General features: G+C 41.2%; 1 protein-coding gene across 5 annotated transcripts in view; it reads right to left on the minus strand.

Moving 5' to 3' along the window:
* Positions 1–15,125, minus strand: part of Rnf121 (ring finger protein 121) — a 53,301-nt gene that overhangs the window by 24,108 nt on the left and 14,068 nt on the right. The gene's annotated exons all lie outside the window — the stretch shown is intronic.

Consider the following 15,125-nt stretch of genomic DNA (forward strand, 5'->3'; position numbering starts at 1 on the left):
ACTAGGCCAAAATCATCTTTGGCTCCTGTTTTGCTACTGACCTTAGAAGTGTATGGCCTTCTAAACTCAAAGTTCTGGTTCTACCTAGGGTCTCTCAAACTTGGCACTACTGATATTTGGGGGCTCTGTTTATTTTCTGGGAGGAGTGTGTCCTGCATATGATCAGTAGCACCCAAAAAGAATATCTACAGACACTGTAAAATTTAGGGAACAAAAGTTGCCACTGTCAAAAACCTCTGTTCCAGAATATTAGTATAGCCTTGGTGCCAGAGTGTATCTTCTGCTTCTTTGGAGCCATATAACGCCATGCCAAAATTCCAGTACTTAGGCCAAACAACATAGTTTTATAGCAAATTGGGCAGGAAATGTTCCTTGACAGCAAAGGAGACAGGGGCTTAGAAACATAATTTAGCATTTTGAATACCTCCCACAGTTTTGGACTGGCCTAGTACACCTTTCCCACATACTGGGAAAATGCCTCAGAGCCAATATACACTTTATACTGCTTTTGTGTCCTTTAAAGAGAACACAGAACTAAGCAGTCAATAAATATTTAAGAAATTGAGAAAAAGCCTCTCCCATAATGTAAGTATGTTAAAAACAAAACAAAACAAAAAACAAAACAGTACACCACTTGGACATACTGAAACAAGAGAGTATACAAACACTTGAAAATGCCATGTAAGTATCAAGAAAGCATCTAGAAAAATCTATTTAAAAACTTTATGTGAATCTCACTCACAAGAGGAAGTAAAATAGACGTCGGAGATGAATGGAGGGAGGAAGCTGGGTAGGAGAGGAGGTGAAGAGGGGAATAGGAATGGAGATCAGGTGGGGGTGGGTGAGAGAGAGTTGGGAGAGAGAACAGAAAGTGGTGGGGGACATCTCTGAGACAGGAGAAGCTCACAGGAGTCTGTGAGTGTGACCCTAGCTGATGGGAGACCAAAGTGGCCACCTCCTGGAGCCAGGTGGGATTTCCAGTAGAGGGAGGGAGACATCAACTCACCCACAAAAACTTCAACCCAAAATTTGTCCTGCCTACAAAGATATAGCAGATTGAGGGAATGGCTAACCAATGACTAGCCCAACTTGAGACCCATTCTATAGGAGAGAGCCAACCCCTGACACTATTTATGATACTCTGCTATGCTTGCAGACAGGAGCCTAAGAAGAGTCCTTGGAGAGGCTTCATCCAGCAGCTGATGGAAACAGAAGCAGAGCAAAACATCAGGCAGAGTTTGGAAGTCTTGTGGGGCATAGTATTGAGAAAGCCAGAGGGGCCAAGGACACCACAAAAAGACCTTCAGAGTCAATTAACCTGGGCCCATGGGGGCTGACAGAGACTGAACCACCAACTAAAGAACATGCAGGAACTGGACTTAGGCCCCATACACATTTGTAGCAGATGTATAGCTTAGTCTTCGTGTGAGTCCCCTAACAATTGGAGCAGGTGTAGGGGGCTGTCTCTGACTTTGTTCCCTGCCTTTGGATCCCCTTCCACTAGCGGGACTGCCTTGTCAGGCCTAAGTGGGAGAAGATGTGCTTAGTCCTTCTGAGGCCTTACATCCCAGGATGAGATGGTACCCAGGGGGTGGGGGAGCTTTCCCTTGGAGGTGCTTCACCTTCTCTGAGAAAAAAGGGAGAAGGTAAAGGGGGGGGCAGGACTGGAAGGAGAATTGGAAGGGGGCTGCGATTATGATAAAAAGCAAATAAATAAATAATAAATGGGAAAAAAACTTTATATGAGGAAATAAAAAAGGTACATACTCAAGAAAGTAAGACAACCCATTGAAGGGCAAACTATGAATACACAGAGTACTGGACCAGGCATAGCTGTATCTCTGAAAGTGAGCCATGCATATTATTATGTATGTCTTACTTCCATCATCTGAAAATAGAATAAGACCTTTGACTCCATCATATGGCTTGTAAGGAAAGTACACTGACAATGAATTTGGTTTCTTCCAGAAGAGTGGGCATACTGTATAAACTACCAGAGGAGGCTAGCGCATTCAAAGCTGGAGAAACAAGGAATGCTTCCAGAGCCTCAGGGAAAAGATCAGAAGAGCAAGCCCTAAGGCTGAGACTACATTTGGGGCTTAAGCCATCAGCAGCAGTTCACAAAGCAGTTTAACTGTTAAGAGTAACATATGGTCTGGCTTTAATATTTGTGTCCAGAACCAAAAGGTGACTTTAATTACATTCAAACCACTCTTCTGGATCAAGTGGGAAAACAAGGAAAGCTGTAAACTATAGCTATAATTAACCTGTACCATCTGGGAAGGCATCTTTATTTGGTGCCTCATTAAGGGAGTTTATCCACCTGGAGCCAAGCACTAACCCAATATGAAGGTACCTTGTCTGAAACTCAGGTAGATAATTAGGCAGCCTCTCAGGGTCAGGGTAATAACTGACGGTCCTATAAACAACACCTAAAACATCCTAGGATCTCACAAGGCTCCATACAAGTCATTGCTAACCTAAGTTAAGATTTAAAAGAAGTTAAACCAAAAATGCTAGATGGGGCAAGGGAAAAATTTGCAAAGACAGAAAATGATCAAACCTGAGGAGTTTGTTTCCTCAGGTGTGTAAGATTTAAGCACCCACCCCTGTGTACCCACAACCAGATGACCTGTCCTCCACAAACAGCACTCACTCTTTGATCTCTGTCTTTACATAGCTTTGTCCCTTAAGCCCCTCTCTTCCACCAAATCAAATTCTTTCCACAAAGTACTGAACAAATTCTCCTGGGTTATTGGAAAGCTCTTTAGAACATCTTCCATACTTTTACTATGTGTATCTAACTACTAGAATACCAGGACCCTGAAAGCTAATTATGAAACACAAACTTCAGAATCCACATAAATCCCCCTTTATCAGAATCTGTAATCTAATAAGATACTGAAATAATTTATATGTACACGTTTGAGAAGTATTGCTACCATATGTAGTACTCATATTCACAATTTGCATTTATAGGCATAGACATATCTGTAAGATTCTTTTCTTAAAAAAAAACAAAATAATTTTACTACTAAGATCTAATTCACACAGTGAGAAAATAGTCCATTTTTAAAGTACAGTAGTCATGGTTTTCAGTGTATTCACAGTATTGTACCTCTTCTACCTCTATAAAGATTTGTTTAATATAGGCAGTTCATATACTACTGCCATAACATGGTCTTTCATGGCTGGCTTCTTTCATGTAGCATAACTGTTTTCAAGGTTCATTAATTTTGTAGCACATATGATAGTTCCCCCCTTTTGAATGTCAACAACATTCCAATGTATAGATATATCATATTTCTCCATTCACTAGCTGGAAACACTAGAGTCATTGACTTCTGAGCTATTATAAAGAATGTTGCTAGGCCGGGCGTGGTGGTGCACACCTTTAGTCCCAGCACTTCGGGAGGCAGAGGCAGGTGGATTTCTGAGTTCGAGGCTAGCCTGGTCTACAAAGTAAGTTCCAGGACAGCCAGAGCTATATAGAGAAACCCTGTCTCGAAAAAAACAAAGAAAAACAAACAAACAAACAAACAAAAAATAAAAACAAGAATGTTGCTATATGAACATTTGTCCCTAACGTCATGTAAAAGTATGTTTTCATTTCTCTTGAAAACATAGCTAGAACCATAACTGCTGGGCCACATGACAACTCTACTTTTATCTTTTGAGAACTGCCAAACTGTTTCTCATAGCAGCTGCATATTACAGTCTTGTGCACAGTATGTGGAGGCTCCAATTTCTCCACATCCTTCCCAACATTTGTAATTTTTTTTTTCAAAATGCCTACATTTCTACTTAGAATGGACCACATGCCACAGGGCAGGAGTGGAAGTAAGAGGACAACCTGCAGAGGTTGGTTCACTCCCTCCGCTATGTAGGTCCCAGGGATGTTGTCCTCTGACTTCAATGCCACCACCTAAACACACACACACACACACACACACACACACACACACATAATACATTTATTTATTTTGGAGAGTGCAAATGTCATGGCGTTGAGTATGGAGGTCAGAGAACAACTTATGAAAGTTGGTTCTCTCCATCACACAGGTCTTCAGGCTTGGCAGCAAGTGCCCTTACCCACTGTGCCATATCATTGACACTTGAGTTAATTTTTATGTATGCTGTGCAGCAGGGGTCCAACTTCATTCCTCCATAAAATTGAATTTAAAAATATGGCTGGGAAAGGCTTAGTAAAGTACTTGCTATGCAAGTTTGAAGATCTGGATATGGTAGCCTGCATCTGTAACCCCAACACAAAGGAAGGTTGGTGTCTTAGTTAGGGTTTTTATTGCCATGATAGAACACCATGATCAAGGCTGGCAAGATGGCTCGGCAGGTAAGAGCCCTGACTGCTCTTCCAGAGGTACCGAGTTCAAATCCCAGCAAGCACATGGTGGCTCATAACCACCTGTAATGAGATCTGATGCCCTCTTCTGGTGCTGTCTGAAGACAGCTACAGTGTACTTAACATATTGTAATAAAAAATAAATCTTAAAAAACAAAACAAAAAAAAAAAAAACCCATGATCAAAACAAAAGTGGAATGGTATATTATCCTAAAGCTTGTAGTCAGTCCATCATGAGGGAAAGAGGTAGCAGCACCCACACTGACTAATTATTAATCAAGAAAATGTATCACAGGCTTACTTACCCACAGGCCAATCTGGTGGAGGCATTTTCTTGATTTATTCAAAATGACTCTAGCTGTATCAAGCTGGCATAAAACTAGCTAGCACAGATGAGATAAATGGACTGAACATGATAGGACGGACAGAACACAACAGGTAGACTCCTGGAGCTTAACACACACACACACACACACACACACACACCAATGCCATGGTATAAGGATGTATAATCCAAGTCATCTTACAGACATTACTTGCTTTGAATTCCTAAGGAAATAAAAACATTTTTGTGAATTCCTAGATGCTATGCTTTCTGTAACTACGGAGTAAATAAGCCTGGGCCTGCTATCTCCTCACAGCTAGAGATTAAGTGTTCTCCCTCAGCCTCCAAGGTTTCTATGTGCTGCTTCTAAGATTCTTTTCTCTACTGAGCTATCTGAACACTCGGAGTAAGTTTTAGATTCACACTAAATTTCACATTGCCTAAAAGCTTCCCCCAAGATCATATTGGGCAAAAATGAGTATTCTGTGTTTAAAAAACAACAACAAAAAGCCTGACATGGAAGCCAGGTATGGTTGTACACACTTTTCTTGGTAAGATTTATTTTATGGGGCCGGGCGTGGTGGCGCACGCCTTTAATCCCAGCACTTGGGAGACAGAGGCAGGCAGATTTCTGAGTTTGAGGCCAGCCTGGTCTACAGAGTGAGTTCCAGGACAGCCAGGGCTACAGAGAGAAACCTTGTCTCAAAAAAAAAAAAAAAAAAAAAAAGATTTATTTTATGTATTAGTAGTGCTCTATCTGCATGTATACCTGTGTACCAGAAGGGGGCACCAGATACCATTACAGATGGTTGTGGCTAGGAATTGAACTCAGGACCTCTGGAAGAACAGCCAGTGCTCTTAACCACTGATCTCTGTTCATACTTTTAATTCCAGCAATTTACAGGCTGGGCATGAAGAATTATAAATTCAAGTCAAGTTCAGCCTGGGCTAGATAAGAGTTGTTTAAAAAGAAAGGTGGGGGGGGGGGGGGGGTAATCCTTGACATGCCAATAATCTACAAATGTCAAAGGCAAAAAAAGATGCCTGGAATTTTGACAGCAATAAATATTTTTCTTTCATTCATTCACTCAATTACAAACAAACATGAAGCATTTACCCTTATAAAATTTGCATTTTAATGCAGAAGACAATAAAAAAAAGACAAAATATTTTATTTACCTATATATATGGGTATCTGCCTACTATGTAAATCTGTGCATCACGTGTGTGCCCGGCGCCCTGGGACCCCCTAGGACTGGAGTTACAGATGACTGAGTTGCCATGTGAGTGCTAGGACTCAAACCCACGACCTCTGGAAAAGCAGCCAGAGCTCTTAACCCCTGAGCCATCTCTCTAGCCCCATGAAACTATTTATTTAAGTATTATGAGCAAACATAACACAGGCTAAGAGAAGAGCGAAGGAGACAATTTCATTATTCCATATAGACAGTCCACTTTCCCTAAAAACTTTCCAGTATATGCAGAGCAAACGGAGCAAAATGAACAATGACAAAAATCCATGTGGTGGGTCTTGTTTGTACATTTTCACTCCAAGAAGTGGCCTTAGGACAACAGCTCTCCTTTTCTCAATAAAGAGAGAAACAGTGGTAGGCTCCAATGTGGCATTGCTATTCATTGCTATGTCAATAAATAAGGCATGGTCCCACGTACCTCAGTTTCTCCATCTATAAAGTGAGGGCTGACTTAGATGGTGTTCAAGCTCTTTTATGCTAACATAGTGTAATTCACACCAGATCAGCTCATTCTAAATTTCTGGAATCAGCTACAATACTTTGCTCATCAAAACTGCCAGTTTCCTTAGTTACCACAGAAGTAAAATCAAAATGCCTTTTAGTCTGGTGAAGTATGCCAAAGCTAAATGCTACCAAATTAACTCACAATTTATCACAGAAGATGCAAATATCAGGAGTATCTTATCAACAAGATCATGATCTCCACCTACCACATGCATAAGATACATACACCTAATTTTAAAAAAAAATAATCTTTCAAATCTCAACTTGAGATCAACTTGAGAGACTTATGACATAGATAGCACTTTATATTCTAGTTGGACTATTTTCTCACCTCTGGCAAATGGCTTCTACGTCATCCAAATGGAATCAGATTCCATTCTACAATGTCCTTCTCACATACCACAGTGTTTCCTCAAATCCTCTCCCCTTTGCTATTTGGCTCACTGCTTTCTACCTTGCAAGATGTAGATCAATTATCACTTCCTTTGTGTAATATTCTAAAATTTTATTCATTAATATATATCAACTCTAAAATCCTAAATGACATTTAGCTCCAGATTGGAAATATAACAATGAATGCCTCTCATCAACAGGACAGGGTCCTGGTTGTCCTTTCTACCAAAGCAGCTGTGGCAGTTTAAATATAGGGTCACTTGTTAGAATACTTGGTCCTGAGTTTGTAGAACTGTTTGGGAAGTATTAGAAAGGTATGTCACTGGGGTCAGGTTTTATGTTTCAAGGCTCCATCATTCTCACTACACAATCCTGCAGATCCAGATGTAAACTCTCAGCTGTTACTACATTCCTGTCTCTATTTCACCAACTTGGACTCTAAACCATTGAAACTGTAAACCCAAATAAACACTTTCTTTTGTAAGCTGCAGTGGCCTTGGTGTTTTGTCACAGCATAGAAAAGTAACTAATATGGGAACATGTAGCATCAAGATGCTATCTTTGAGACAAAAGGCTGGCACCTGGATTTTGGTCTTTTCAGTCTCTATACCTGTGAGAAGTAATTCTTGATGTTTGCAAACTACTCAAAGATATTTTGTTATAGTAGTTTGAACATGCCACACCTCAACTACCAAATTCTAATATCTTTCATCTGGAATATGTGATAGCCTCCTTTTTTAAACATTTATTTTATGTATGAGTGTTCTCTTCCCATACACACCAGAAGAGAGAATCAGGCTCCATTACAGATCCTTGTGACACCATGTGGTTGCTGGGAATTGAACTCAGGACCTCTGGGAAAACAGTCAGTGCTCTTAACTGCTGAGCCATCTTTCTAGCCCCCTGAGATAGCTCTTACCTGTCCTCTTTGACTGACTCCTACAACCCAGTCTCCTCAAAGGAATCAAGATCATTTTTAAAATGCAAATCAGTTCACCTCGTTCCCATTTTCACAATCATCCAAAAATCTTCTCATTGTCCTCCCAATAAAATTCAACATGTTTAAAGCATATACAAAGGTTTGCATGTCTAATTCTGCCAGACTCCCTGATCTCAAACAGCACTATTCTTTCCTTGATAACCATGACCTACTCACAGGGGGTTTCTTTTATGATGATAGGGGATATCTAGCTCATTCCTACCAGTTTATATTTATTCTCCCTTCACTTGAAATATACCTACTTCTACCTTGAGACTACTAAAGTGTAGCTACTCTAGTCCTGGTTCAGTACCCCTTCTTCAGAGGCTCTCCATAAACACCATGTTTAAAGCAACCCTTTCCCTCTAGTGACCTTTACTTGTTACTCTACTTTTCTCAAAGCACTATCACCGTCTCGAATTATCCTGATACTAGCTCATTATCTAGTTCCCCCTGGCTATTTGTTCATTGCTAAATTACTAGAACCTAAAAAATAAAAATAAAAAAAATAAAGACATACAGATGGTCCCTATGTTGGTTTGAATGAAACATGAAAAATGCTCTTCATAGTGTGAGGCATTCAGAACACTTGTTTTCCGGCTGATTGGGCAACTTGGGCTTAGGAGGTGTGGACTTGTTAAAAGTCATTAGGGGTAGGCTTTGAGAGCGTAAGATCTCACCCTACAGCAGTTCACTCTCTCTGCTTTGTGCTCATGGTTCAAGATAGAAGGTCTCAAAAGCACCCTGCTCTAACTACCATGACTGCCTGCTGCCTCTGTCCTGCCATTATAGAGTCCATCCCTTTGAACCTTAAGTCAAAATAAACGCTTTCTTTTGCCTTAATCAATGGTGCTTTATCATAGCAACAAAAAAAACCTAATACAGTCCTTGATTTACATTTTTACTTTATGATGATGCAAAAGCACATGCAGTCAAACCTCAAATTTCAATCATTTCTCTTTTTTTGTTGTTGTTTTGTTTTGTTTGTTTTTTTGAGACAGGGTTTCTCTGTGTAGCCCTGGCTGTGCTAGAACTTACTTTGTAGACCAGACTGGCCTCGAACTCAGAAATCCGCCTGCCTCTGCCTCCCGAGTGCTGGGATTAAAGGCGTGCACCACCACGCCCGGCTTTCAATCATTTCTTGAGGTAACAATATATAATATAATATAATATTCTCTTTTAAAATTATTTTTATAGGGCTGGACAGATGGCTCAGTGGTTAAGAGCACTGACTGCTCTTCAGAGGTCCTGAGTTCAATTCCCAGCAACCACGTGGTGGCTTACAACCCTTTGTAATGGGATCTGATGACCTCTTCTGGTGTGTACGCATATACATAAATCTTTTTTTTTAATTTTATCTAAAATTTGTATGTGTGTGTGTGCATACATGCACCATGGAATGTGTGGATATGCATGGAGTTGATTCCTTCTATTATGGGTCCCAGGAACTGAACTCAGTCAGCAGTCTTGGCATCAAGCCCAACTTCAGTCAATAACAAGAGCAAAAGGGTAAACAACTTGTACTCTACAGGATGCTAGGTTGGCATCAAGTATATTAAATGGTTTTTTAGTTTCTACTTTCAAGTTGTAATGGACTTACCAGGACAAACCCAAACAGAACGTCTGCCTGTGAAGAAGTAAAGAATTACTGAACTTGAATTACATATTTATACTTATGCCAATCATCTCAGCTCTCCAGAAGCACACGGAGGAGGATCACAGGTTCATGGTCAAGCCCTGTCTCAAAATTAAAGAATAGGAGCTGGCGCAGTGGCTCACAGGATAGAGTGCAAGCATGAGGACCTAAGCTCAGATCTCTAGCCTGCACATAAAATTAGGGTATGGCAATGTGCATCTGTACCCAGTATCAGGGGACAGAGACAAGCAGATCCTAGACACACAGCCCAGCTTGCCTAACTGAAATGGCAGCTCTACACTCAATGAAACCTTGTCTCAAAATAATGGTAACAGTCACCACAACAATAATGAATGTGGAGTCAAATATATACACAATCTTTAAAATTTACAAAAAAATAAATGCTTAGTGAATGTGTTAGGCAAAGGATATGAAGGCCAAAACACAAAGAGATGGAAGCACAGGGCTGTACTATGTTCACACCTGATTCCTATTTGTTCTCTGTTCTCACTGCCTTTGCTTAAGCTTGGGTTTTTAATCATTTTGCCTAGACTACCATAAGATTTTCCTAATTGATTTCTTCTTCCCTAAACCAAATTTCTCCAAAAATAACTTCCACACTACTTCCAGCTGCCAAGACATATATCTAAATTGCTACTTCCCTGCTCTAAATTCTCAGTGTTTTCCTAACATGATATTGAAGAGGCCTCTCCAACCCCATCCCTCACTGCTATTCCCTTATATTTAACCTATCTGCATTTCTACAGAACTTGTAGAAGTTCCCAGAGTATCCCATGCTGTTTAATACATGAAAGACTTTACATTCTTTCCATTCTGCTGTACTACTCTTAACACATCTCACAGACCTCAAATACCTATTGAATGAAAAGTCTTTTTCCTTTGCAGTTGTTTTCGTTTGTTTGCTTTTGTCTTTGTTGTTTTTGGTTTTTTTGTTTTTTGTTTTTTTTCTGAGATAGGATTTCTCTGTGTAGCCCTGGCCATCCTGGAACTGCTCTGAAGACCAGGCTGACCTCTAATTCAGAGATCTACCTGCCTGTGTCTCCTAAGTGCTGGAATTAAAGGTATTCACCAAAACATTTCCCCTGTGAAATCCTGGCTGGCCTGAAACTCACTACACAGCCTAGGCTGGCCTTGAACTTGTGGCAAAAACTTGCTTTTGCCTCCCAGGTGCTGGGATTATAGGAATGTGCCACACTACACCTAGCTTTAAAACATAAATAAGCCTTAAGAACTAAATTCGGATGACTGCAGAGATAGTTCAGTGATTAAGTGCACTGGCTGCTCTTGAAGAGGACCCATATTGCTCACAGCACCCATATGGCAGTTCACAACTATCTGTAACAACAGTTCCAGGTGATCTCCTGACCCCCACAGGTACCAGGCACTCACATGGTACATGTACATATATGCAAGCAAACATTCATATGAATAAAAGCAATAAATCTGTTATACGGATGGTTGTGAGCTACCATGTGGTTGCTGGGATTTGAACTCAGGGCCTTTGGAAGAGCAGTCAGTGCTCTTAATAGCTGAGCCATCTCTCCAGCCCCTTTATTTCATTTTATATGTATGAATGTTTTGTTTACATGTAGGTATGTGGTACATAAGCAAGTATGCCCTGCCCACAGAGGCCAGAAGAGGGCATCAGATCCCCCAGAACCAGAGTTATGGATGGATGGATGGAGCCACCATGTGAGTGAGTGCTGAGAATCAAACCTGGGTCCTCTTCAGGAGCAACAAGTGATCTAAACTCGGAGCTATCTCTCCAATCCCTAAAATTAATTTTTAGAAATCTTAAAGAGGAAGAGGGAAAGAAGGAAGAGAAAGAAAGGAAAGAGAAAGAAAAGAAGGAAGAGGAGGAGGGAGAGGAGGAGAAAGAAGCCAGGCTTGATGGCATACATGTGGGGCAGAAGCAGGCAAATTTCTGTGAGTTTGAGGCCAACCCGGTCTACATAGAGAGTTCTAGGACAGCCTGCCCTCCCTTTTAAGATGTATTTACTCATGGATTTTATATATGAGTACTCTATCTGCATGTTCAGCTATGGATCCCATAGCACTATGGTTAATAGATGGTTGTGAACTAACATGTGGTTGCTGAGAATTGAACTCAGCTAATACACCTAACTGCTGAGTCATCTCTCCAGCCTACCAGTCTTAAATTTTTTTTTTAAATACAAGATGGGGAGTGGAGAGAGAGAGAGAAAAAGAACTAAATCAGAGACTAGAGAATAGCTCTACTGGTAAGGTAGCTGCTATGCAATGAGGAAGACCTAGGTTTAGACCCCCAGAACACACTCTGAAGCCTGGTATGGTAGTATATGTGTAACACTCACAGGTAAGAATGAGGGTAGGTAGACACAGGCAGGTAGATCCCTAGCACTCTCCAGCCAGTCAGTCTAACCAATTAGATAACTCAGAGTTCAGTGAAAGATCCTGCCTCAAACACATGATGAAGAGCAATGGAGAAAGACACCCAGTGTCAACACTTGACCCACACACATATGCACTCATATATGTAATTGTATGTACACATGCAGAAACATGTATAAAAACATGCACACACATACACTACACACAACCCAGACATCTTCTCTAGTACAAGTCTGTCTGTCTGTCTGTCTTTCTCTTTCTTTTCTTAAGGTATTAGAGATTGAACCCAAGGCATTACACATGCTAGGCAATTATTAAGTCTTACTTGGGGATCCCCATCAGAGTCCATCACTCCCTCTTTCGTTACCATAGTACCTAACACACACTTAAACTATATGGTAGCAACTTGTTACCAAATCTGTTTTACCCTACAATTAGCTGTGTTGTACCCTTCTTTGTGTCCCCAGCACAGTATCTAGTACTAAATAGCTAAAGACAGAAAAGATGAATAATAATATATCTAAATTCCTCAGGCTGGCACTCAAAGTCAATCTCATGTTAGCCCCAACCTACATTATCATGTAGGTTCCTCTCCCTACTTGACCATATCTCCTTTTGTTTGTTTGCTTCTTTTTCGAGACAGGGTTTCTGTGTAGCCCTGGCTGTCCTGGAACTCACTCTATAGACCAGATCTGCCTGCCTCTGCCTCCCTCTGCTGGGATTAAAGTCATAATCTTTAAAGTGCTCCCAAACAGCTGATATAATTAAATACACAATAAATATATGATAAAATTTGAGAGAAATCAGAGCCACATCACCAGGTTCAAATCCCAGCTCTACTTACAAGCTGTGTGGCCCTGAATAAATCACTTCTGTGCTGGTTTTGATGAGAAGAATAACTTATTGAAGTAGAATTAAAGTTTAGAATTTTAATAAATTTTAAGAATTAGAATTAACCGGGGCCTAGCAAACACAGAAGTGGATGCTCACAGTCAGCTAATGGATGGATCACAGGGCTCCCAATGGAGGAGCTAGAGAAAGTAGCCAAGGAGCTAAAGGGGTCTGCAACCCTATAGGCAGAACAACATTATGAACTAACCAGTACCCCGGAGCTCTTGACTCTAGCTGCATATGTATCAAAAGATGGCCTAGTCGGACATCACTGGAAAGAGAGACCCATTGGACTTGCAAACTTTATATGCCCCAGTACAGGGGAACGCCAGGGCCAAAAAGTGGGAGTGGGTGGGTAGGGGAGTGGGTGGGAGGGTATGGGGGACTTTTGGGATAGCATTGGAAATGTAAATGAGGAAAATACCTAATAAAAAGTATATATAAAAAAAGAATTAGAATTAAGCTAATTCTTAATTATAGTGCCTGGTTCACATTAAACTCTAGAATAGGTATTATTGACATCATCTGAATATGAGGAAAAATAAGTGTTTTTGCAGAACACTAGAAGATTAATCTCAGAAGACAGATGCAATCCTAAGGGAAATAAGGAATAAAATGTCATACAAGGCCGGGCAGTGGTGGTGCACGCCTTTAATCCCAGCACTTGGGAGGCAGAGGCAGGCGGATTTCTGAGTTCGAGGCCAGCCTGGTCTACAGAGTGAGTTCCAGAGCAGCCACAGCTACACAGAGAAACCCTGTCTCGAAAAACCAAAAAAAAAAAAAAAAGTCATACAAGGCCTCAGAGTAATAGAGCAGATTCAGTTATTCTGAACACCAACAATGATGGGAAAGAGCCCAGTTGGCTTGCCCTTTCCGGGGTTTCTCCCCAGCTGCCCAGGGCCGAAAGCCCCATGGCTATGATCCAGCATCCTCCTGGGAAAGCTGCACTTTAGAAGGCACTAATGAGTTTGTGTTTATCTACAGATTTTCCTCAGAGGAACACAGATAACAAATGACTTCAAGAAGGGAAAACATAAAGAAGTAAAGATAGAGATGAGAAAAGACTCTAGCCCGTTCTTTGGTTAGCTTCCAGGAATAGCTTTTAGGAGAAACAGCCTCAGGTGTCCGGAGACTTGGGCACTGTCTGAAGTGCTTATGCCCCCCCCCCCAAAAGTCAGATATGCAGAGAAACAGAATCTGGGAAAAGTTGTGAAAAGGAATAAAAAGTTGAAGCTATACAGAATTTAAAATTCTTACCAATCTAAATAACCACAGTAGAGGTATTCAGAGGGAATAGGCTGGGCTGTAGAGATGGCTCAGCAGTTAAGAGCCCTGGATGCGATTCTTAGAAGATCTAGGTTCAATTCCCAGCACCTACATGGCAGCCTTTTACTCCAGTTCCAGGAGAATCTAATGCCTTCTTCTGTCCTCTGCAGGCACTGCTTGCAAGTGGTGCACAGACACAGATGTAGACAAATCACTTATACATGTAAATTAAATTATGTTTTTAAAAAAGACAGGGAATAGGCTGGCCATGGAAAGGCCACTTCCTAGGGATTTCAACGTGTGCTGATAGGAATGACTGAGGATGTAAGTTCAATAAAGATCTGAATAATAACACTATGTCAGGGCCCATGTAGTGTAGGTGCTGGGAATGCAAAACATGAAAAATTATACGGCCCTATCTCCTCGGAGTCCTCTACCTGATAGGGAGTTAAATAACATAGTAAGTGCTGACAGATGCCTCCACTGGGCACAATGAAGGCAAACAGTAAGTCCTCAGATTCTGTGTCTATAATCCACAGGCAAGGAACAATGTGACATTAAAATAAAGTAGAAATGCTTCATAAGCAGTTTATATTGAGTACTGGCAAAAACACTGGCGTCGGGACACATGCCTGACATCTCAGCACTTGGGAGACAAGCCTGAGCTACACAGTGAGTTCAGGGCAAGGCCTGGTTACACAAGGCAACCCCATCTCAAGAAAAAAATGCCAAGAATGGTGGCAAATGACTTTAATCCTGGCATTTGGGAGGCAGAAGCAGGTGGATCTCTATGAAGCCAGTCTGGTCTACATGAGTTCCAGGGCAGCTAAGGTGAAACCCTGTCTCAAAAATAAAAACAAAAGAGGAGAGGAGAGGAGAGGAGAGGAGAGGAGAGGAGAGGAGAGGAGAGGAGAGGAGAGGAGAGGAGAGGAGAGGAGAGGAGAGGAGAGGAGAGGAGAGGTGAAGGGATACTAATAGTGTGGCCTACTGAATTGTTCCAAAGATAGAAAGCATATCTGTTAACTTTGTAACGCAGTCATCTCTTCCTTAACAAACACCTCCCTGCATTCTCATTTATTCAATGAACATTGATGTGTGCCAAGCTCTGAGCAAGGCCCTGAGAAAGG

The sequence above is a fragment of the Mus musculus genome, chromosome 7 (assembly GCF_000001635.26).
Source record: "Mus musculus strain C57BL/6J chromosome 7, GRCm38.p6 C57BL/6J".
Taxonomy (NCBI): Eukaryota; Metazoa; Chordata; class Mammalia; order Rodentia; family Muridae; genus Mus; species Mus musculus.